At 45.9% G+C, this 24,088-nt stretch overlaps 10 non-coding genes and 1 pseudogene across 10 annotated transcripts; all 11 read left to right on the plus strand.

Annotated features, from left to right (window-relative positions):
• LOC130300182 (U2 spliceosomal RNA) lies at nt 1-109 on the plus strand (annotated as a pseudogene; the record flags this gene model as incomplete).
• Nucleotides 110-2,202: 2,093 nt separating this feature from the next.
• Nucleotides 2,203-2,393, plus strand: LOC130300223 (U2 spliceosomal RNA). Its single transcript, XR_008851207.1, has one exon. It is a non-coding gene; the product is annotated as a U2 spliceosomal RNA (small nuclear RNA).
• Nucleotides 2,394-4,478: 2,085 nt separating this feature from the next.
• Nucleotides 4,479-4,669, plus strand: LOC130300194 (U2 spliceosomal RNA). The gene has a single exon (XR_008851178.1). It is a non-coding gene; the product is annotated as a U2 spliceosomal RNA (small nuclear RNA).
• Nucleotides 4,670-6,755: 2,086 nt separating this feature from the next.
• On the plus strand, nt 6,756-6,946 carry LOC130300205 (U2 spliceosomal RNA). The gene has a single exon (XR_008851189.1). It is a non-coding gene; the product is annotated as a U2 spliceosomal RNA (small nuclear RNA).
• Nucleotides 6,947-9,036: 2,090 nt separating this feature from the next.
• LOC130300216 (U2 spliceosomal RNA) lies at nt 9,037-9,227 on the plus strand. Its single transcript, XR_008851200.1, has one exon. It is a non-coding gene; the product is annotated as a U2 spliceosomal RNA (small nuclear RNA).
• A 2,086-nt stretch (nt 9,228-11,313) lies between these two features.
• Nucleotides 11,314-11,504, plus strand: LOC130300227 (U2 spliceosomal RNA). The gene has a single exon (XR_008851211.1). It is a non-coding gene; the product is annotated as a U2 spliceosomal RNA (small nuclear RNA).
• A 2,088-nt stretch (nt 11,505-13,592) lies between these two features.
• LOC130300183 (U2 spliceosomal RNA) lies at nt 13,593-13,783 on the plus strand. The gene has a single exon (XR_008851168.1). It is a non-coding gene; the product is annotated as a U2 spliceosomal RNA (small nuclear RNA).
• Nucleotides 13,784-15,873: 2,090 nt separating this feature from the next.
• LOC130300184 (U2 spliceosomal RNA) lies at nt 15,874-16,064 on the plus strand. Its single transcript, XR_008851169.1, has one exon. It is a non-coding gene; the product is annotated as a U2 spliceosomal RNA (small nuclear RNA).
• Nucleotides 16,065-18,146: 2,082 nt separating this feature from the next.
• On the plus strand, nt 18,147-18,337 carry LOC130300185 (U2 spliceosomal RNA). Its single transcript, XR_008851170.1, has one exon. It is a non-coding gene; the product is annotated as a U2 spliceosomal RNA (small nuclear RNA).
• Nucleotides 18,338-20,428: 2,091 nt separating this feature from the next.
• LOC130300186 (U2 spliceosomal RNA) lies at nt 20,429-20,619 on the plus strand. Its single transcript, XR_008851171.1, has one exon. It is a non-coding gene; the product is annotated as a U2 spliceosomal RNA (small nuclear RNA).
• A 2,088-nt stretch (nt 20,620-22,707) lies between these two features.
• LOC130300187 (U2 spliceosomal RNA) lies at nt 22,708-22,898 on the plus strand. The gene has a single exon (XR_008851172.1). It is a non-coding gene; the product is annotated as a U2 spliceosomal RNA (small nuclear RNA).
• Nucleotides 22,899-24,088: the final 1,190 nt, after the last annotated feature.

Consider the following 24,088-nt stretch of genomic DNA (forward strand, 5'->3'; position numbering starts at 1 on the left):
ACCATATATTAAATGGATTTTTGAGAACGGGGGCCGATTTCGAAGCTTGCTTCCGTCGCCCTATGCATTGACCCGATATGGCAGTATCTTCGGGTACAGTGCACCACCCCCTTACAGGGTTAAAAAGAAAGATTCCTACTTTCATTGCTACCTGCTTGCTGGCTAGCCAGCTAGCCAGCCCTGTGGGCCTTGCTGCTGCTGCTGCTGCTGCAGCCAAAAAACAAAAGGTGGTGCTGCTGCTGCTTCTGCTGCTTCTGCTGCTTCTGCTTGTGTCTGGCCGCTGTTGGAGCGTCCAGGCACAGGACTTCTGCTGCTGCTGACTAAATGGCCTCCTTAATTGGATCATTTGAGTAGCCAGCACACCTGTGCAGGTAGGGCATGACATGATAGGCAGCTGCCTTGATAGCGGGTGGGTGCTGAATGTTCCTAATTGACAAAATAAGATTAATGCTTATGAAGAAATATAAAATCTCATCCCTTCCCCAATATCGCGCCACACCCCTACCCCTTAATTCCCTGGTTGAACTTGATGGACATATGTCTTTTTTCGACCGTACTAACTATGTAACTATGTAACATAACATGGGGGGGTCTCCTGGCTGTTCACACAGGTGTGTCATTGCTGTACATTGACCATGCATTGCTTCTGTGGTATTGCAAAGGCAAAGACAAATGCTTCCAGCCATCCATTGCACTAATGGATTGGTCATCAGCTGGCTGTCTATGTCCCGCATCAATATAGACCAAAGTACAGAGGGTTAGGCTATGCTATAGTGCACCTACCTGATGCATCAGAAGGTGCGAGGCCCTTGCTAAATTCTGTGCACAGACTTTGAGATCTATGCTTTAGACTGTATCTAAACCTGCTCCAACATGGACTGACATTCTGGCCTACTTTCAGCCGATGCGACTTGTCTGTCGCTGAACAGTCGCTTTTTATGTATTCAGCACCTATGTATAATGTTGTAAAAATGCTCTAGAAGCTAAAGTCGCAGAAATGTCACACATATTTGGCCTGCAACTTTCTGTGCGACAAATTCAGACAGGAAAAATCAGTATAAATCCTTAGAAAATTATCCCCCAGTGTCTCCATCTGCTGGCGGTATTGAATAAGCATTGCTGCACTGATGGGGTATGCATTAGACGAAAAAAAAGAAGAAAAAGAAGAATAATACGCCCAGAAAAGAGGCGAAAATGAGAAAAACGTAAAAAAACGTGAAAAAAAAGTAAGAGGAAGAGAAGGGAAAAAAAGGTGGAAATGGGTTTAAAAGTGATTTCGGCGGAGAAATATATATATATATATATATATATATATATATATATATATATACGCGCACACACACACATATATATAAACGTATTCTCCGTTGAGATATTGCAGCCGCTGCTGTGTCCAGGCCCAGGAGCCTTAGCACTGTGCTGTGATGTCACTCAATACCACTGACATCACTAGGTGTAAACAACATCTCTCCTTTGCTGTGTATGTGACTATGGAGCTGTTTGGTGATGTCGTCTATTATGGCCTTCATAGAAGCAACAGGAGATTGTTGCATCCATCTAGAACCCTCAGAACTACAGTGCTATGATGTCACTCACTTCCACAGGCCTTGCAGAGTGTAAACAACAACAACCCAGCTTTGTTGTGTATGTAACCATAGGGATTGTGATGTCACCTAGAACCTTCACAGCAGCGACAGCTTTATGAGGAGCATCAGCACTGCTCTGCCTGAGCAGAACCATCACCGCCATAGGTTGTCAAATAACCCGGATTTAACCCACACAGGTAAGTCCAATGGGGTGCAGGCATGTCCTCTATGCTTACAGCTTCCCGTGGGTGTTGGTTTGATACCGTTTGGGGACAGCCAAGGAGGCATCTGCAGGCAACAAAGGTAGGTGTGTGCTTGTGTGTGTGTTTCCTATGCAGATCCTAAGCCCAGTGTCACATGCAAGTAGGAGGAGTAAGAAGGGTTCCTGGCAAATCCGGGTTATGGATTGCATTTAAAAAGGCCCCGTGGGAGTGCAATGGGCCCCTGTCTTGCTGCTTAGCAATAATGGTATGGGTTTAGGTTCTGCTGTGTGTACTGGTGGTTGACTGCCCCCCAGCCCAGAGTGTGCATGGAAAATTGTCTGGCAGCCTCCCTGACAGCAAGCAGTGATAGTGCCCATGAAGGGGACCTTGTTGGGCCCGCCCCTTTCACGGTTATCGCTTCTCGGCCTTTTGGCTAAGATCAAGTGTAGTATCTGTTCTTATCAGTTTAATATCTGATACGTCCCCTATCTGGGGACCATATATTAAATGGATTTTTGAGAACGGGGGTCGATTTCGAAGCTTGCTTCCGTCGCCCTATGCATTGACCCGATATGGCAGTATCTTCGGGTACAGTGCACCACCCCCTTACAGGGTTAAAAAGAAAGATTCCTACTTTCATTGCTACCTGCTTGCTGGCTAGCCAGCTAGCCAGCCCTGTGGGCCTTGCTGCTGCTGCTGCTGCTGCTGCAGCCAAAAAACAAAAGGTGGTGCTGCTGCTGCTTCTGCTGCTTCTGCTTGTGTCTGGCCGCTGTTGGAGCGTCCAGGCACAGGACTTCTGCTGCTGCTGACTAAATGGCCTCCTTAATTGGATCATTTGAGTAGCCAGCACACCTGTGCAGGTAGGGCATGACATGATAGGCAGCTGCCTTGATAGCGGGTGGGTGCTGAATGTTCCTAATTGACAAAATAAGATTAATGCTTATGAAGAAATATAAAATCTCATCCCTTCCCCAATATCGCGCCACACCCCTACCCCTTAATTCCCTGGTTGAACTTGATGGACATATGTCTTTTTTCGACCGTACTAACTATGTAACTATGTAACATAACATGGGGGGGTCTCCTGGCTGTTCACACAGGTGTGTCATTGCTGTACATTGACCATGCATTGCTTCTGTGGTATTGCAAAGGCAAAGACAAATGCTTCCAGCCATCCATTGCACTAATGGATTGGTCATCAGCTGGCTGTCTATGTCCCGCATCAATATAGACCAAAGTACAGAGGGTTAGGCTATGCTATAGTGCACCTACCTGATGCATCAGAAGGTGCGAGGCCCTTGCTAAATTCTGTGCACAGACTTTGAGATCTATGCTTTAGACTGTATCTAAACCTGCTCCAACATGGACTGACATTCTGGCCTACTTTCAGCCGATGCGACTTGTCTGTCGCTGAACAGTCGCTTTTTATGTATTCAGCACCTATGTATAATGTTGTAAAAATGCTCTAGAAGCTAAAGTCGCAGAAATGTCACACATATTTGGCCTGCAACTTTCTGTGCGACAAATTCAGACAGGAAAAATCAGTATAAATCCTTAGAAAATTATCCCCCAGTGTCTCCATCTGCTGGCGGTATTGAATAAGCATTGCTGCACTGATGGGGTATGCATTAGACGAAAAAAAAGAAGAAAAAGAAGAATAATACGCCCAGAAAAGAGGCGAAAAGGAGAAAAACGTAAAAAAACGTGAAAAAAAAGTAAGAGGAAGAGAAGGGAAAAAAAGGTGGAAATGGGTTTAAAAGTGATTTCGGCGGAGAAATATATATATATATATATATATATATATATATATATATATACGCGCACACACACACATATATATAAACGTATTCTCCGTTGAGATATTGCAGCCGCTGCTGTGTCCAGGCCCAGGAGCCTTAGCACTGTGCTGTGATGTCACTCAATACCACTGACATCACTAGGTGTAAACAACATCTCTCCTTTGCTGTGTATGTGACTATGGAGCTGTTTGGTGATGTCGTCTATTATGGCCTTCATAGAAGCAACAGGAGATTGTTGCATCCATCTAGAACCCTCAGAACTACAGTGCTATGATGTCACTCACTTCCACAGGCCTTGCAGAGTGTAAACAACAACAACCCAGCTTTGTTGTGTATGTAACCATAGGGATTGTGATGTCACCTAGAACCTTCACAGCAGCGACAGCTTTATGAGGAGCATCAGCACTGCTCTGCCTGAGCAGAACCATCACCGCCATAGGTTGTCAAATAACCCGGATTTAACCCACACAGGTAAGTCCAATGGGGTGCAGGCATGTCCTCTATGCTTACAGCTTCCCGTGGGTGTTGGTTTGATACCGTTTGGGGACAGCCAAGGAGGCATCTGCAGGCAACAAAGGTAGGTGTGTGCTTGTGTGTGTGTTTCCTATGCAGATCCTAAGCCCAGTGTCACATGCAAGTAGGAGGAGTAAGAAGGGTTCCTGGCAAATCCGGGTTATGGATTGCATTTAAAAAGGCCCCGTGGGAGTGCAATGGGCCCCTGTCTTGCTGCTTAGCAATAATGGTATGGGTTTAGGTTCTGCTGTGTGTACTGGTGGTTGACTGCCCCCCAGCCCAGAGTGTGCATGGAAAATTGTCTGGCAGCCTCCCTGACAGCAAGCAGTGATAGTGCCCATGAAGGGGACCTTGTTGGGCCCGCCCCTTTCACGGTTATCGCTTCTCGGCCTTTTGGCTAAGATCAAGTGTAGTATCTGTTCTTATCAGTTTAATATCTGATACGTCCCCTATCTGGGGACCATATATTAAATGGATTTTTGAGAACGGGGGCCGATTTCGAAGCTTGCTTCCGTCGCCCTATGCATTGACCCGATATGGCAGTATCTTCGGGTACAGTGCACCACCCCCTTACAGGGTTAAAAAGAAAGATTCCTACTTTCATTGCTACCTGCTTGCTGGCTAGCCAGCTAGCCAGCCCTGTGGGCCTTGCTGCTGCTGCTGCTGCTGCAGCCAAAAAACAAAAGGTGGTGCTGCTGCTGCTTCTGCTGCTTCTGCTTGTGTCTGGCCGCTGTTGGAGCGTCCAGGCACAGGACTTCTGCTGCTGCTGACTAAATGGCCTCCTTAATTGGATCATTTGAGTAGCCAGCACACCTGTGCAGGTAGGGCATGACATGATAGGCAGCTGCCTTGATAGCGGGTGGGTGCTGAATGTTCCTAATTGACAAAATAAGATTAATGCTTATGAAGAAATATAAAATCTCATCCCTTCCCCAATATCGCGCCACACCCCTACCCCTTAATTCCCTGGTTGAACTTGATGGACATATGTCTTTTTTCGACCGTACTAACTATGTAACTATGTAACATAACATGGGGGGGTCTCCTGGCTGTTCACACAGGTGTGTCATTGCTGTACATTGACCATGCATTGCTTCTGTGGTATTGCAAAGGCAAAGACAAATGCTTCCAGCCATCCATTGCACTAATGGATTGGTCATCAGCTGGCTGTCTATGTCCCGCATCAATATAGACCAAAGTACAGAGGGTTAGGCTATGCTATAGTGCACCTACCTGATGCATCAGAAGGTGCGAGGCCCTTGCTAAATTCTGTGCACAGACTTTGAGATCTATGCTTTAGACTGTATCTAAACCTGCTCCAACATGGACTGACATTCTGGCCTACTTTCAGCCGATGCGACTTGTCTGTCGCTGAACAGTCGCTTTTTATGTATTCAGCACCTATGTATAATGTTGTAAAAATGCTCTAGAAGCTAAAGTCGCAGAAATGTCACACATATTTGGCCTGCAACTTTCTGTGCGACAAATTCAGACAGGAAAAATCAGTATAAATCCTTAGAAAATTATCCCCCAGTGTCTCCATCTGCTGGCGGTATTGAATAAGCATTGCTGCACTGATGGGGTATGCATTAGACGAAAAAAAAGAAGAAAAAGAAGAATAATACGCCCAGAAAAGAGGCGAAAAGGAGAAAAACGTAAAAAAACGTGAAAAAAAAGTAAGAGGAAGAGAAGGGAAAAAAAGGTGGAAATGGGTTTAAAAGTGATTTCGGCGGAGAAATATATATATATATATATATATATATATATATATATATATATATACGCGCACACACACACATATATATAAACGTATTCTCCGTTGAGATATTGCAGCCGCTGCTGTGTCCAGGCCCAGGAGCCTTAGCACTGTGCTGTGATGTCACTCAATACCACTGACATCACTAGGTGTAAACAACATCTCTCCTTTGCTGTGTATGTGACTATGGAGCTGTTTGGTGATGTCGTCTATTATGGCCTTCATAGAAGCAACAGGAGATTGTTGCATCCATCTAGAACCCTCAGAACTACAGTGCTATGATGTCACTCACTTCCACAGGCCTTGCAGAGTGTAAACAACAACAACCCAGCTTTGTTGTGTATGTAACCATAGGGATTGTGATGTCACCTAGAACCTTCACAGCAGCGACAGCTTTATGAGGAGCATCAGCACTGCTCTGCCTGAGCAGAACCATCACCGCCATAGGTTGTCAAATAACCCGGATTTAACCCACACAGGTAAGTCCAATGGGGTGCAGGCATGTCCTCTATGCTTACAGCTTCCCGTGGGTGTTGGTTTGATACCGTTTGGGGACAGCCAAGGAGGCATCTGCAGGCAACAAAGGTAGGTGTGTGCTTGTGTGTGTGTTTCCTATGCAGATCCTAAGCCCAGTGTCACATGCAAGTAGGAGGAGTAAGAAGGGTTCCTGGCAAATCCGGGTTATGGATTGCATTTAAAAAGGCCCCGTGGGAGTGCAATGGGCCCCTGTCTTGCTGCTTAGCAATAATGGTATGGGTTTAGGTTCTGCTGTGTGTACTGGTGGTTGACTGCCCCCCAGCCCAGAGTGTGCATGGAAAATTGTCTGGCAGCCTCCCTGACAGCAAGCAGTGATAGTGCCCATGAAGGGGACCTTGTTGGGCCCGCCCCTTTCACGGTTATCGCTTCTCGGCCTTTTGGCTAAGATCAAGTGTAGTATCTGTTCTTATCAGTTTAATATCTGATACGTCCCCTATCTGGGGACCATATATTAAATGGATTTTTGAGAACGGGGGCCGATTTCGAAGCTTGCTTCCGTCGCCCTATGCATTGACCCGATATGGCAGTATCTTCGGGTACAGTGCACCACCCCCTTACAGGGTTAAAAAGAAAGATTCCTACTTTCATTGCTACCTGCTTGCTGGCTAGCCAGCTAGCCAGCCCTGTGGGCCTTGCTGCTGCTGCTGCTGCTGCAGCCAAAAAACAAAAGGTGGTGCTGCTGCTGCTTCTGCTGCTTCTGCTTGTGTCTGGCCGCTGTTGGAGCGTCCAGGCACAGGACTTCTGCTGCTGCTGACTAAATGGCCTCCTTAATTGGATCATTTGAGTAGCCAGCACACCTGTGCAGGTAGGGCATGACATGATAGGCAGCTGCCTTGATAGCGGGTGGGTGCTGAATGTTCCTAATTGACAAAATAAGATTAATGCTTATGAAGAAATATAAAATCTCATCCCTTCCCCAATATCGCGCCACACCCCTACCCCTTAATTCCCTGGTTGAACTTGATGGACATATGTCTTTTTTCGACCGTACTAACTATGTAACTATGTAACATAACATGGGGGGGTCTCCTGGCTGTTCACACAGGTGTGTCATTGCTGTACATTGACCATGCATTGCTTCTGTGGTATTGCAAAGGCAAAGACAAATGCTTCCAGCCATCCATTGCACTAATGGATTGGTCATCAGCTGGCTGTCTATGTCCCGCATCAATATAGACCAAAGTACAGAGGGTTAGGCTATGCTATAGTGCACCTACCTGATGCATCAGAAGGTGCGAGGCCCTTGCTAAATTCTGTGCACAGACTTTGAGATCTATGCTTTAGACTGTATCTAAACCTGCTCCAACATGGACTGACATTCTGGCCTACTTTCAGCCGATGCGACTTGTCTGTCGCTGAACAGTCGCTTTTTATGTATTCAGCACCTATGTATAATGTTGTAAAAATGCTCTAGAAGCTAAAGTCGCAGAAATGTCACACATATTTGGCCTGCAACTTTCTGTGCGACAAATTCAGACAGGAAAAATCAGTATAAATCCTTAGAAAATTATCCCCCAGTGTCTCCATCTGCTGGCGGTATTGAATAAGCATTGCTGCACTGATGGGGTATGCATTAGACGAAAAAAAAGAAGAAAAAGAAGAATAATACGCCCAGAAAAGAGGCGAAAAGGAGAAAAACGTAAAAAAACGTGAAAAAAAAGTAAGAGGAAGAGAAGGGAAAAAAAGGTGGAAATGGGTTTAAAAGTGATTTCGGCGGAGAAATATATATATATATATATATATATATATATATATATATATATATATATACGCGCACACACACACATATATATAAACGTATTCTCCGTTGAGATATTGCAGCCGCTGCTGTGTCCAGGCCCAGGAGCCTTAGCACTGTGCTGTGATGTCACTCAATACCACTGACATCACTAGGTGTAAACAACATCTCTCCTTTGCTGTGTATGTGACTATGGAGCTGTTTGGTGATGTCGTCTATTATGGCCTTCATAGAAGCAACAGGAGATTGTTGCATCCATCTAGAACCCTCAGAACTACAGTGCTATGATGTCACTCACTTCCACAGGCCTTGCAGAGTGTAAACAACAACAACCCAGCTTTGTTGTGTATGTAACCATAGGGATTGTGATGTCACCTAGAACCTTCACAGCAGCGACAGCTTTATGAGGAGCATCAGCACTGCTCTGCCTGAGCAGAACCATCACCGCCATAGGTTGTCAAATAACCCGGATTTAACCCACACAGGTAAGTCCAATGGGGTGCAGGCATGTCCTCTATGCTTACAGCTTCCCGTGGGTGTTGGTTTGATACCGTTTGGGGACAGCCAAGGAGGCATCTGCAGGCAACAAAGGTAGGTGTGTGCTTGTGTGTGTGTTTCCTATGCAGATCCTAAGCCCAGTGTCACATGCAAGTAGGAGGAGTAAGAAGGGTTCCTGGCAAATCCGGGTTATGGATTGCATTTAAAAAGGCCCCGTGGGAGTGCAATGGGCCCCTGTCTTGCTGCTTAGCAATAATGGTATGGGTTTAGGTTCTGCTGTGTGTACTGGTGGTTGACTGCCCCCCAGCCCAGAGTGTGCATGGAAAATTGTCTGGCAGCCTCCCTGACAGCAAGCAGTGATAGTGCCCATGAAGGGGACCTTGTTGGGCCCGCCCCTTTCACGGTTATCGCTTCTCGGCCTTTTGGCTAAGATCAAGTGTAGTATCTGTTCTTATCAGTTTAATATCTGATACGTCCCCTATCTGGGGACCATATATTAAATGGATTTTTGAGAACGGGGGCCGATTTCGAAGCTTGCTTCCGTCGCCCTATGCATTGACCCGATATGGCAGTATCTTCGGGTACAGTGCACCACCCCCTTACAGGGTTAAAAAGAAAGATTCCTACTTTCATTGCTACCTGCTTGCTGGCTAGCCAGCTAGCCAGCCCTGTGGGCCTTGCTGCTGCTGCTGCTGCTGCAGCCAAAAAACAAAAGGTGGTGCTGCTGCTGCTTCTGCTGCTTCTGCTTGTGTCTGGCCGCTGTTGGAGCGTCCAGGCACAGGACTTCTGCTGCTGCTGACTAAATGGCCTCCTTAATTGGATCATTTGAGTAGCCAGCACACCTGTGCAGGTAGGGCATGACATGATAGGCAGCTGCCTTGATAGCGGGTGGGTGCTGAATGTTCCTAATTGACAAAATAAGATTAATGCTTATGAAGAAAGATAAAATCTCATCCCTTCCCCAATATCGCGCCACACCCCTACCCCTTAATTCCCTGGTTGAACTTGATGGACATATGTCTTTTTTCGACCGTACTAACTATGTAACTATGTAACATAACATGGGGGGGTCTCCTGGCTGTTCACACAGGTGTGTCATTGCTGTACATTGACCATGCATTGCTTCTGTGGTATTGCAAAGGCAAAGACAAATGCTTCCAGCCATCCATTGCACTAATGGATTGGTCATCAGCTGGCTGTCTATGTCCCGCATCAATATAGACCAAAGTACAGAGGGTTAGGCTATGCTATAGTGCACCTACCTGATGCATCAGAAGGTGCGAGGCCCTTGCTAAATTCTGTGCACAGACTTTGAGATCTATGCTTTAGACTGTATCTAAACCTGCTCCAACATGGACTGACATTCTGGCCTACTTTCAGCCGATGCGACTTGTCTGTCGCTGAACAGTCGCTTTTTATGTATTCAGCACCTATGTATAATGTTGTAAAAATGCTCTAGAAGCTAAAGTCGCAGAAATGTCACACATATTTGGCCTGCAACTTTCTGTGCGACAAATTCAGACAGGAAAAATCAGTATAAATCCTTAGAAAATTATCCCCCAGTGTCTCCATCTGCTGGCGGTATTGAATAAGCATTGCTGCACTGATGGGGTATGCATTAGACGAAAAAAAAGAAGAAAAAGAAGAATAATACGCCCAGAAAAGAGGCGAAAAGGAGAAAAACGTAAAAAAACGTGAAAAAAAAGTAAGAGGAAGAGAAGGGAAAAAAAGGTGGAAATGGGTTTAAAAGTGATTTCGGCGGAGAAATATATATATATATATATATATATATATATATATATATATATATACGCGCACACACACACATATATATAAACGTATTCTCCGTTGAGATATTGCAGCCGCTGCTGTGTCCAGGCCCAGGAGCCTTAGCACTGTGCTGTGATGTCACTCAATACCACTGACATCACTAGGTGTAAACAACATCTCTCCTTTGCTGTGTATGTGACTATGGAGCTGTTTGGTGATGTCGTCTATTATGGCCTTCATAGAAGCAACAGGAGATTGTTGCATCCATCTAGAACCCTCAGAACTACAGTGCTATGATGTCACTCACTTCCACAGGCCTTGCAGAGTGTAAACAACAACAACCCAGCTTTGTTGTGTATGTAACCATAGGGATTGTGATGTCACCTAGAACCTTCACAGCAGCGACAGCTTTATGAGGAGCATCAGCACTGCTCTGCCTGAGCAGAACCATCACCGCCATAGGTTGTCAAATAACCCGGATTTAACCCACACAGGTAAGTCCAATGGGGTGCAGGCATGTCCTCTATGCTTACAGCTTCCCGTGGGTGTTGGTTTGATACCGTTTGGGGACAGCCAAGGAGGCATCTGCAGGCAACAAAGGTAGGTGTGTGCTTGTGTGTGTGTTTCCTATGCAGATCCTAAGCCCAGTGTCACATGCAAGTAGGAGGAGTAAGAAGGGTTCCTGGCAAATCCGGGTTATGGATTGCATTTAAAAAGGCCCCGTGGGAGTGCAATGGGCCCCTGTCTTGCTGCTTAGCAATAATGGTATGGGTTTAGGTTCTGCTGTGTGTACTGGTGGTTGACTGCCCCCCAGCCCAGAGTGTGCATGGAAAATTGTCTGGCAGCCTCCCTGACAGCAAGCAGTGATAGTGCCCATGAAGGGGACCTTGTTGGGCCCGCCCCTTTCACGGTTATCGCTTCTCGGCCTTTTGGCTAAGATCAAGTGTAGTATCTGTTCTTATCAGTTTAATATCTGATACGTCCCCTATCTGGGGACCATATATTAAATGGATTTTTGAGAACGGGGGCCGATTTCGAAGCTTGCTTCCGTCGCCCTATGCATTGACCCGATATGGCAGTATCTTCGGGTACAGTGCACCACCCCCTTACAGGGTTAAAAAGAAAGATTCCTACTTTCATTGCTACCTGCTTGCTGGCTAGCCAGCTAGCCAGCCCTGTGGGCCTTGCTGCTGCTGCTGCTGCTGCAGCCAAAAAACAAAAGGTGGTGCTGCTGCTGCTTCTGCTGCTTCTGCTTGTGTCTGGCCGCTGTTGGAGCGTCCAGGCACAGGACTTCTGCTGCTGCTGACTAAATGGCCTCCTTAATTGGATCATTTGAGTAGCCAGCACACCTGTGCAGGTAGGGCATGACATGATAGGCAGCTGCCTTGATAGCGGGTGGGTGCTGAATGTTCCTAATTGACAAAATAAGATTAATGCTTATGAAGAAAGATAAAATCTCATCCCTTCCCCAATATCGCGCCACACCCCTACCCCTTAATTCCCTGGTTGAACTTGATGGACATATGTCTTTTTTCGACCGTACTAACTATGTAACTATGTAACATAACATGGGGGGGTCTCCTGGCTGTTCACACAGGTGTGTCATTGCTGTACATTGACCATGCATTGCTTCTGTGGTATTGCAAAGGCAAAGACAAATGCTTCCAGCCATCCATTGCACTAATGGATTGGTCATCAGCTGGCTGTCTATGTCCCGCATCAATATAGACCAAAGTACAGATGGTTAGGCTATGCTATAGTGCACCTACCTGATGCATCAGAAGGTGCGAGGCCCTTGCTAAATTCTGTGCACAGACTTTGAGATCTATGCTTTAGACTGTATCTAAACCTGCTCCAACATGGACTGACATTCTGGCCTACTTTCAGCCGATGCGACTTGTCTGTCGCTGAACAGTCGCTTTTTATGTATTCAGCACCTATGTATAATGTTGTAAAAATGCTCTAGAAGCTAAAGTCGCAGAAATGTCACACATATTTGGCCTGCAACTTTCTGTGCGACAAATTCAGACAGGAAAAATCAGTATAAATCCTTAGAAAATTATCCCCCAGTGTCTCCATCTGCTGGCGGTATTGAATAAGCATTGCTGCACTGATGGGGTATGCATTAGACGAAAAAAAAGAAGAAAAAGAAGAATAATACGCCCAGAAAAGAGGCGAAAAGGAGAAAAACGTAAAAAAACGTGAAAAAAAAGTAAGAGGAAGAGAAGGGAAAAAAAGGTGGAAATGGGTTTAAAAGTGATTTCGGCGGAGAAATATATATATATATATATATATATATATATATATATATATATATATACGCGCACACACACACATATATATAAACGTATTCTCCGTTGAGATATTGCAGCCGCTGCTGTGTCCAGGCCCAGGAGCCTTAGCACTGTGCTGTGATGTCACTCAATACCACTGACATCACTAGGTGTAAACAACATCTCTCCTTTGCTGTGTATGTGACTATGGAGCTGTTTGGTGATGTCGTCTATTATGGCCTTCATAGAAGCAACAGGAGATTGTTGCATCCATCTAGAACCCTCAGAACTACAGTGCTATGATGTCACTCACTTCCACAGGCCTTGCAGAGTGTAAACAACAACAACCCAGCTTTGTTGTGTATGTAACCATAGGGATTGTGATGTCACCTAGAACCTTCACAGCAGCGACAGCTTTATGAGGAGCATCAGCACTGCTCTGCCTGAGCAGAACCATCACCGCCATAGGTTGTCAAATAACCCGGATTTAACCCACACAGGTAAGTCCAATGGGGTGCAGGCATGTCCTCTATGCTTACAGCTTCCCGTGGGTGTTGGTTTGATACCGTTTGGGGACAGCCAAGGAGGCATCTGCAGGCAACAAAGGTAGGTGTGTGCTTGTGTGTGTGTTTCCTATGCAGATCCTAAGCCCAGTGTCACATGCAAGTAGGAGGAGTAAGAAGGGTTCCTGGCAAATCCGGGTTATGGATTGCATTTAAAAAGGCCCCGTGGGAGTGCAATGGGCCCCTGTCTTGCTGCTTAGCAATAATGGTATGGGTTTAGGTTCTGCTGTGTGTACTGGTGGTTGACTGCCCCCCAGCCCAGAGTGTGCATGGAAAATTGTCTGGCAGCCTCCCTGACAGCAAGCAGTGATAGTGCCCATGAAGGGGACCTTGTTGGGCCCGCCCCTTTCACGGTTATCGCTTCTCGGCCTTTTGGCTAAGATCAAGTGTAGTATCTGTTCTTATCAGTTTAATATCTGATACGTCCCCTATCTGGGGACCATATATTAAATGGATTTTTGAGAACGGGGGCCGATTTCGAAGCTTGCTTCCGTCGCCCTATGCATTGACCCGATATGGCAGTATCTTCGGGTACAGTGCACCACCCCCTTACAGGGTTAAAAAGAAAGATTCCTACTTTCATTGCTACCTGCTTGCTGGCTAGCCAGCTAGCCAGCCCTGTGGGCCTTGCTGCTGCTGCTGCTGCTGCAGCCAAAAAACAAAAGGTGGTGCTGCTGCTGCTTCTGCTGCTTCTGCTTGTGTCTGGCCGCTGTTGGAGCGTCCAGGCACAGGACTTCTGCTGCTGCTGACTAAATGGCCTCCTTAATTGGATCATTTGAGTAGCCAGCACACCTGTGCAGGTAGGGCATGACATGATAGGCAGCTGCCTTGATAGCGGGTGGGTGCTGAATGTTCCTAATTGACAAAATAAGATTAATGCTTATGAAGAAATATAAAATCTCATCCCTTCCCCAATATCGCGCCACACCCCTACCCCTTAATTCCCTGGTTGAACTTGATGGACATATGTCTTTTTTCGACCGTACTAACTATGTAACTATGTAACATAACATGGGGGGGTCTCCTGGCTGTTCACACAAGTGTGTCATTGCTGTACATTGACCATGCATTGCTTCTGTGGTATTGCAAAGGCAAAGACAAATGCTTCCAGCCATCCATTGCACTAATGGATTGGTCATCAGCTGGCTGTCTATGTCCCGCATCAATATAGACCAAAGTACAGAGGGTTAGGCTATGCTATAGTGCACCTACCTGATGCATCAGAAGGTGCGAGGCCCTTGCTAAATTCTGTGCACAGACTTTGAGATCTATGCTTTAGACTGTATCTAAACCTGCTCCAACATGGACTGACATTCTGGCCTACTTTCAGCCGATGCGACTTGTCTGTCGCTGAACAGTCGCTTTTTATGTATTCAGCACCTATGTATAATGTTGTAAAAATGCTCTAGAAGCTAAAGTCGCAGAAATGTCACACATATTTGGCCTGCAACTTTCTGTGCGACAAATTCAGACAGGAAAAATCAGTATAAATCCTTAGAAAATTATCCCCCAGTGTCTCCATCTGCTGGCGGTATTGAATAAGCATTGCTGCACTGATGGGGTATGCATTAGACGAAAAAAAAGAAGAAAAAGAAGAATAATACGCCCAGAAAAGAGGCGAAAAGGAGAAAAACGTAAAAAAACGTGAAAAAAAAGTAAGAGGAAGAGAAGGGAAAAAAAGGTGGAAATGGGTTTAAAAGTGATTTCGGCGGAGAAATATATATATATATATATATATATATATATATATATATATATATATATACGCGCACACACACACATATATATAAACGTATTCTCCGTTGAGATATTGCAGCCGCTGCTGTGTCCAGGCCCAGGAGCCTTAGCACTGTGCTGTGATGTCACTCAATACCACTGACATCACTAGGTGTAAACAACATCTCTCCTTTGCTGTGTATGTGACTATGGAGCTGTTTGGTGATGTCGTCTATTATGGCCTTCATAGAAGCAACAGGAGATTGTTGCATCCATCTAGAACCCTCAGAACTACAGTGCTATGATGTCACTCACTTCCACAGGCCTTGCAGAGTGTAAACAACAACAACCCAGCTTTGTTGTGTATGTAACCATAGGGATTGTGATGTCACCTAGAACCTTCACAGCAGCGACAGCTTTATGAGGAGCATCAGCACTGCTCTGCCTGAGCAGAACCATCACCGCCATAGGTTGTCAAATAACCCGGATTTAACCCACACAGGTAAGTCCAATGGGGTGCAGGCATGTCCTCTATGCTTACAGCTTCCCGTGGGTGTTGGTTTGATACCGTTTGGGGACAGCCAAGGAGGCATCTGCAGGCAACAAAGGTAGGTGTGTGCTTGTGTGTGTGTTTCCTATGCAGATCCTAAGCCCAGTGTCACATGCAAGTAGGAGGAGTAAGAAGGGTTCCTGGCAAATCCGGGTTATGGATTGCATTTAAAAAGGCCCCGTGGGAGTGCAATGGGCCCCTGTCTTGCTGCTTAGCAATAATGGTATGGGTTTAGGTTCTGCTGTGTGTACTGGTGGTTGACTGCCCCCCAGCCCAGAGTGTGCATGGAAAATTGTCTGGCAGCCTCCCTGACAGCAAGCAGTGATAGTGCCCATGAAGGGGACCTTGTTGGGCCCGCCCCTTTCACGGTTATCGCTTCTCGGCCTTTTGGCTAAGATCAAGTGTAGTATCTGTTCTTATCAGTTTAATATCTGATACGTCCCCTATCTGGGGACCATATATTAAATGGATTTTTGAGAACGGGGGCCGATTTCGAAGCTTGCTTCCGTCGCCCTATGCATTGACCCGATATGGCAGTATCTTCGGGTACAGTGCACCACCCCCTTACAGGGTTAAAAAGAAAGATTCCTACTTTCATTGCTACCTGCTTGCTGGCTAGCCAGCTAGCCAGCCCTGTGGGCCTTGCTGCTGCTGCTGCTGCTGCAGCCAAAAAACAAAAGGTGGTGCTGCTGCTGCTTCTGCTGCTTCTGCTTGTGTCTGGCCGCTGTTGGAGCGTCCAGGCACAGGACTTCTGCTGCTGCTGACTAAATGGCCTCCTTAATTGGATCATTTGAGTAGCCAGCACACCTGTGCAGGTAGGGCATGACATGATAGGCAGCTGCCTTGATAGCGGGTGGGTGCTGAATGTTCCTAATTGACAAAATAAGATTAATGCTTATGAAGAAATATAAAATCTCATCCCTTCCCCAATATCGCGCCACACCCCTACCCCTTAATTCCCTGGTTGAACTTGATGGACATATGTCTTTTTTCGACCGTACTAACTATGTAACTATGTAACATAACATGGGGGGGTCTCCTGGCTGTTCACACAGGTGTGTCATTGCTGTACATTGACCATGCATTGCTTCTGTGGTATTGCAAAGGCAAAGACAAATGCTTCCAGCCATCCATTGCACTAATGGATTGGTCATCAGCTGGCTGTCTATGTCCCGCATCAATATAGACCAAAGTACAGAGGGTTAGGCTATGCTATAGTGCACCTACCTGATGCATCAGAAGGTGCGAGGCCCTTGCTAAATTCTGTGCACAGACTTTGAGATCTATGCTTTAGACTGTATCTAAACCTGCTCCAACATGGACTGACATTCTGGCCTACTTTCAGCCGATGCGACTTGTCTGTCGCTGAACAGTCGCTTTTTATGTATTCAGCACCTATGTATAATGTTGTAAAAATGCTCTAGAAGCTAAAGTCGCAGAAATGTCACACATATTTGGCCTGCAACTTTCTGTGCGACAAATTCAGACAGGAAAAATCAGTATAAATCCTTAGAAAATTATCCCCCAGTGTCTCCATCTGCTGGCGGTATTGAATAAGCATTGCTGCACTGATGGGGTATGCATTAGACGAAAAAAAAGAAGAAAAAGAAGAATAATACGCCCAGAAAAGAGGCGAAAAGGAGAAAAACGTAAAAAAACGTGAAAAAAAAGTAAGAGGAAGAGAAGGGAAAAAAAGGTGGAAATGGGTTTAAAAGTGATTTCGGCGGAGAAATATATATATATATATATATATATATATATATATATATATACGCGCACACACACACATATATATAAACGTATTCTCCGTTGAGATATTGCAGCCGCTGCTGTGTCCAGGCCCAGGAGCCTTAGCACTGTGCTGTGATGTCACTCAATACCACTGACATCACTAGGTGTAAACAACATCTCTCCTTTGCTGTGTATGTGACTATGGAGCTGTTTGGTGATGTCGTCTATTATGGCCTTCATAGAAGCAACAGGAGATTGTTGCATCCATCTAGAACCCTCAGAACTACAGTGCTATGATGTCACTCACTTCCACAGGCCTTGCAGAGTGTAAACAACAACAACCCAGCTTTGTTGTGTATGTAACCATAGGGATTGTGATGTCACCTAGAACCTTCACAGCAGCGACAGCTTTATGAGGAGCATCAGCACTGCTCTGCCTGAGCAGAACCATCACCGCCATAGGTTGTCAAATAACCCGGATTTAACCCACACAGGTAAGTCCAATGGGGTGCAGGCATGTCCTCTATGCTTACAGCTTCCCGTGGGTGTTGGTTTGATACCGTTTGGGGACAGCCAAGGAGGCATCTGCAGGCAACAAAGGTAGGTGTGTGCTTGTGTGTGTGTTTCCTATGCAGATCCTAAGCCCAGTGTCACATGCAAGTAGGAGGAGTAAGAAGGGTTCCTGGCAAATCCGGGTTATGGATTGCATTTAAAAAGGCCCCGTGGGAGTGCAATGGGCCCCTGTCTTGCTGCTTAGCAATAATGGTATGGGTTTAGGTTCTGCTGTGTGTACTGGTGGTTGACTGCCCCCCAGCCCAGAGTGTGCATGGAAAATTGTCTGGCAGCCTCCCTGACAGCAAGCAGTGATAGTGCCCATGAAGGGGACCTTGTTGGGCCCGCCCCTTTCACGGTTATCGCTTCTCGGCCTTTTGGCTAAGATCAAGTGTAGTATCTGTTCTTATCAGTTTAATATCTGATACGTCCCCTATCTGGGGACCATATATTAAATGGATTTTTGAGAACGGGGGCCGATTTCGAAGCTTGCTTCCGTCGCCCTATGCATTGACCCGATATGGCAGTATCTTCGGGTACAGTGCACCACCCCCTTACAGGGTTAAAAAGAAAGATTCCTACTTTCATTGCTACCTGCTTGCTGGCTAGCCAGCTAGCCAGCCCTGTGGGCCTTGCTGCTGCTGCTGCTGCTGCTGCTGCTGCAGCCAAAAAACAAAAGGTGGTGCTGCTGCTGCTTCTGCTGCTTCTGCTTGTGTCTGGCCGCTGTTGGAGCGTCCAGGCACAGGACTTCTGCTGCTGCTGACTAAATGGCCTCCTTAATTAGATCAATTGAGTAGCCAGCACACCTGTGCAGGTAGGGCATGACATGATAGGCAGCTGCCTTGATAGCGGGTGGGTGCTGAATGTTCCTAATTGACAAAATAAGATTAATGCTTATGAAGAAATATAAAATCTCATCCCTTCCCCAATATCGCGCCACACCCCTACCCCTTAATTCCCTGGTTGAACTTGATGGACATATGTCTTTTTTCGACCGTACTAACTATGTAACTATGTAACATAACATGGGGGGGTCTCCTGGCTGTTCACACAGGTGTGTCATTGCTGTACATTGACCATGCATTGCTTCTGTGGTATTGCAAAGGCAAAGACAAATGCTTCCAGCCATCCATTGCACTAATGGATTGGTCATCAGCTGGCTGTCTATGTCCCGCATCAATATAGACCAAAGTACAGAGGGTTAGGCTATGCTATAGTGCACCTACCTGATGCATCAGAAGGTGCGAGGCCCTTGCTAAATTCTGTGCACAGACTTTGAGATCTATGCTTTAGACTGTATCTAAACCTGCTCCAACATGGACTGACATTCTGGCCTACTTTCAGCCGATGCGACTTGTCTGTCGCTGAACAGTCGCTTTTTATGTATTCAGCACCTATGTATAATGTTGTAAAAATGCTCTAGAAGCTAAAGTCGCAGAAATGTCACACATATTTGGCCTGCAACTTTCTGTGCGACAAATTCAGACAGGAAAAATCAGTATAAATCCTTAGAAAATTATCCCCCAGTGTCTCCATCTGCTGGCGGTATTGAATAAGCATTGCTGCACTGATGGGGTATGCATTAGACGAAAAAAAAGAAGAAAAAGAAGAATAATACGCCCAGAAAAGAGGCGAAAAGGAGAAAAACGTAAAAAAACGTGAAAAAAAAGTAAGAGGAAGAGAAGGGAAAAAAAGGTGGAAATGGGTTTAAAAGTGATTTCGGCGGAGAAATATATATATATATATATATATATATATATATATATATATACGCGCACACACACACATATATATAAACGTATTCTCCGTTGAGATATTGCAGCCGCTGCTGTGTCCAGGCCCAGGAGCCTTAGCACTGTGCTGTGATGTCACTCAATACCACTGACATCACTAGGTGTAAACAACATCTCTCCTTTGCTGTGTATGTGACTATGGAGCTGTTTGGTGATGTCGTCTATTATGGCCTTCATAGAAGCAACAGGAGATTGTTGCATCCATCTAGAACCCTCAGAACTACAGTGCTATGATGTCACTCACTTCCACAGGCCTTGCAGAGTGTAAACAACAACAACCCAGCTTTGTTGTGTATGTAACCATAGGGATTGTGATGTCACCTAGAACCTTCACAGCAGCGACAGCTTTATGAGGAGCATCAGCACTGCTCTGCCTGAGCAGAACCATCACCGCCATAGGTTGTCAAATAACCCGGATTTAACCCACACAGGTAAGTCCAATGGGGTGCAGGCATGTCCTCTATGCTTACAGCTTCCCGTGGGTGTTGGTTTGATACCGTTTGGGGACAGCCAAGGAGGCATCTGCAGGCAACAAAGGTAGGTGTGTGCTTGTGTGTGTGTTTCCTATGCAGATCCTAAGCCCAGTGTCACATGCAAGTAGGAGGAGTAAGAAGGGTTCCTGGCAAATCCGGGTTATGGATTGCATTTAAAAAGGCCCCGTGGGAGTGCAATGGGCCCCTGTCTTGCTGCTTAGCAATAATGGTATGGGTTTAGGTTCTGCTGTGTGTACTGGTGGTTGACTGCCCCCCAGCCCAGAGTGTGCATGGAAAATTGTCTGGCAGCCTCCCTGACAGCAAGCAGTGATAGTGCCCATGAAGGGGACCTTGTTGGGCCCGCCCCTTTCACGGTTATCGCTTCTCGGCCTTTTGGCTAAGATCAAGTGTAGTATCTGTTCTTATCAGTTTAATATCTGATACGTCCCCTATCTGGGGACCATATATTAAATGGATTTTTGAGAACGGGGGCCGATTTCGAAGCTTGCTTCCGTCGCCCTATGCATTGACCCGATATGGCAGTATCTTCGGGTACAGTGCACCACCCCCTTACAGGGTTAAAAAGAAAGATTCCTACTTTCATTGCTACCTGCTTGCTGGCTAGCCAGCTAGCCAGCCCTGTGGGCCTTGCTGCTGCTGCTGCTGCTGCAGCCAAAAAACAAAAGGTGGTGCTGCTGCTGCTTCTGCTGCTTCTGCTTGTGTCTGGCCGCTGTTGGAGCGTCCAGGCACAGGACTTCTGCTGCTGCTGACTAAATGGCCTCCTTAATTGGATCATTTGAGTAGCCAGCACACCTGTGCAGGTAGGGCATGACATGATAGGCAGCTGCCTTGATAGCGGGTGGGTGCTGAATGTTCCTAATTGACAAAATAAGATTAATGCTTATGAAGAAATATAAAATCTCATCCCTTCCCCAATATCGCGCCACACCCCTACCCCTTAATTCCCTGGTTGAACTTGATGGACATATGTCTTTTTTCGACCGTACTAACTATGTAACTATGTAACATAACATGGGGGGGTCTCCTGGCTGTTCACACAGGTGTGTCATTGCTGTACATTGACCATGCATTGCTTCTGTGGTATTGCAAAGGCAAAGACAAATGCTTCCAGCCATCCATTGCACTAATGGATTGGTCATCAGCTGGCTGTCTATGTCCCGCATCAATATAGACCAAAGTACAGAGGGTTAGGCTATGCTATAGTGCACCTACCTGATGCATCAGAAGGTGCGAGGCCCTTGCTAAATTCTGTGCACAGACTTTGAGATCTATGCTTTAGACTGTATCTAAACCTGCTCCAACATGGACTGACATTCTGGCCTACTTTCAGCCGATGCGACTTGTCTGTCGCTGAACAGTCGCTTTTTATGTATTCAGCACCTATGTATAATGTTGTAAAAATGCTCTAGAAGCTAAAGTCGCAGAAATGTCACACATATTTGGCCTGCAACTTTCTGTGCGACAAATTCAGACAGGAAAAATCAGTATAAATCCTTAGAAAATTATCCCCCAGTGTCTCCATCTGCTGGCGGTATTGAATAAGCATTGCTGCACTGATGGGGTATGCATTAGACGAAAAAAAAGAAGAAAAAGAAGAATAATACGCCCAGAAAAGAGGCGAAAAGGAGAAAAACGTAAAAAAACGTGAAAAAAAAGTAAGAGGAAGAGAAGGGAAAAAAAGGTGGAAATGGGTTTAAAAGTGATTTCGGCGGAGAAATATATATATATATATATATATATATATATATATATATATATATATACGCGCACACACACACATATATATAAACGTATTCTCCGTTGAGATATTGCAGCCGCTGCTGTGTCCAGGCCCAGGAGCCTTAGCACTGTGCTGTGATGTCACTCAATACCACTGACATCACTAGGTGTAAACAACATCTCTCCTTTGCTGTGTATGTGACTATGGAGCTGTTTGGTGATGTCGTCTATTATGGCCTTCATAGAAGCAACAGGAGATTGTTGCATCCATCTAGAACCCTCAGAACTACAGTGCTATGATGTCACTCACTTCCACAGGCCTTGCAGAGTGTAAACAACAACAACCCAGCTTTGTTGTGTATGTAACCATAGGGATTGTGATGTCACCTAGAACCTTCACAGCAGCGACAGCTTTATGAGGAGCATCAGCACTGCTCTGCCTGAGCAGAACCATCACCGCCATAGGTTGTCAAATAACCCGGATTTAACCCACACAGGTAAGTCCAATGGGGTGCAGGCATGTCCTCTATGCTTACAGCTTCCCGTGGGTGTTGGTTTGATACCGTTTGGGGACAGCCAAGGAGGCATCTGCAGGCAACAAAGGTAGGTGTGTGCTTGTGTGTGTGTTTCCTATGCAGATCCTAAGCCCAGTGTCACATGCAAGTAGGAGGAGTAAGAAGGGTTCCTGGCAAATCCGGGTTATGGATTGCATTTAAAAAGGCCCCGTGGGAGTGCAATGGGCCCCTGTCTTGCTGCTTAGCAATAATGGTATGGGTTTAGGTTCTGCTGTGTGTACTGGTGGTTGACTGCCCCCCAGCCCAGAGTGTGCATGGAAAATTGTCTGGCAGCCTCCCTGACAGCAAGCAGTGATAGTGCCCATGAAGGGGACCTTGTTGGGCCCGCCCCTTTCACGGTTATCGCTTCTCGGCCTTTTGGCTAAGATCAAGTGTAGTATCTGTTCTTATCAGTTTAATATCTGATACGTCCCCTATCTGGGGACCATATATTAAATGGATTTTTGAGAACGGGGGCCGATTTCGAAGCTTGCTTCCGTCGCCCTATGCATTGACCCGATATGGCAGTATCTTCGGGTACAGTGCACCACCCCCTTACAGGGTTAAAAAGAAAGATTCCTACTTTCATTGCTACCTGCTTGCTGGCTAGCCAGCTAGCCAGCCCTGTGGGCCTTGCTGCTGCTGCTGCTGCTGCAGCCAAAAAACAAAAGGTGGTGCTGCTGCTGCTTCTGCTGCTTCTGCTTGTGTCTGGCCGCTGTTGGAGCGTCCAGGCACAGGACTTCTGCTGCTGCTGACTAAATGGCCTCCTTAATTGGATCAATTGAGTAGCCAGCACACCTGTGCAGGTAGGGCATGACATGATAGGCAGCTGCCTTGATAGCGGGTGGGTGCTGAATGTTCCTAATTGACAAAATAAGATTAATGCTTATGAAGAAATATAAAATCTCATCCCTTCCCCAATATCGCGCCACACCCCTACCCCTTAATTCCCTGGTTGAACTTGATGGACATATGTCTTTTTTCGACCGTACTAACTATGTAACTATGTAACATAACATGGGGGGGTCTCCTGGCTGTTCACACAGGTGTGTCATTGCTGTACATTGACCATGCATTGCTTCTGTGGTATTGTAAAGGCAAAGACAAATGCTTCCAGCCATCCATTGCACTAATGGATTGGTCATCAGCTGGCTGTCTATGTCCCGCATCAATATAGACCAAAGTACAGAGGGTTAGGCTATGCTATAGTGCACCTACCTGATGCATCAGAAGGTGCGAGGCCCTTGCTAAATTCTGTGCACAGACTTTGAGATCTATGCTTTAGACTGTATCTAAACCTGCTCCAACATGGACTGACATTCTGGCCTACTTTCAGCCGATGCGACTTGTCTGTCGCTGAACAGTCGCTTTTTATGTATTCAGCACCTATGTATAATGTTGTAAAAATGCTCTAGAAGCTAAAGTCGCAGAAATGTCACACATATTTGGCCTGCAACTTTCTGTGCGACAAATTCAGACAGGAAAAATCAGTATAAATCCTTAGAAAATTATCCCCCAGTGTCTCCATCTGCTGGCGGTATTGAATAAGCATTGCTGCACTGATGGGGTATGCATTAGACGAAAAAAAAGAAGAAAAAGAAGAATAATACGCCCAGAAAAGAGGCGAAAAGGAGAAAAACGTAAAAAAACGTGAAAAAAAAGTAAGAGGAAGAGAAGGGAAAAAAAGGTGGAAATGGGTTTAAAAGTGATTTCGGCGGAGAAATATATATATATATATATATA

Source organism: Hyla sarda, unplaced genomic scaffold (genome assembly GCF_029499605.1).
Source record: "Hyla sarda isolate aHylSar1 unplaced genomic scaffold, aHylSar1.hap1 scaffold_1070, whole genome shotgun sequence".
In the NCBI taxonomy this organism is placed as follows: Eukaryota; Metazoa; Chordata; class Amphibia; order Anura; family Hylidae; genus Hyla; species Hyla sarda.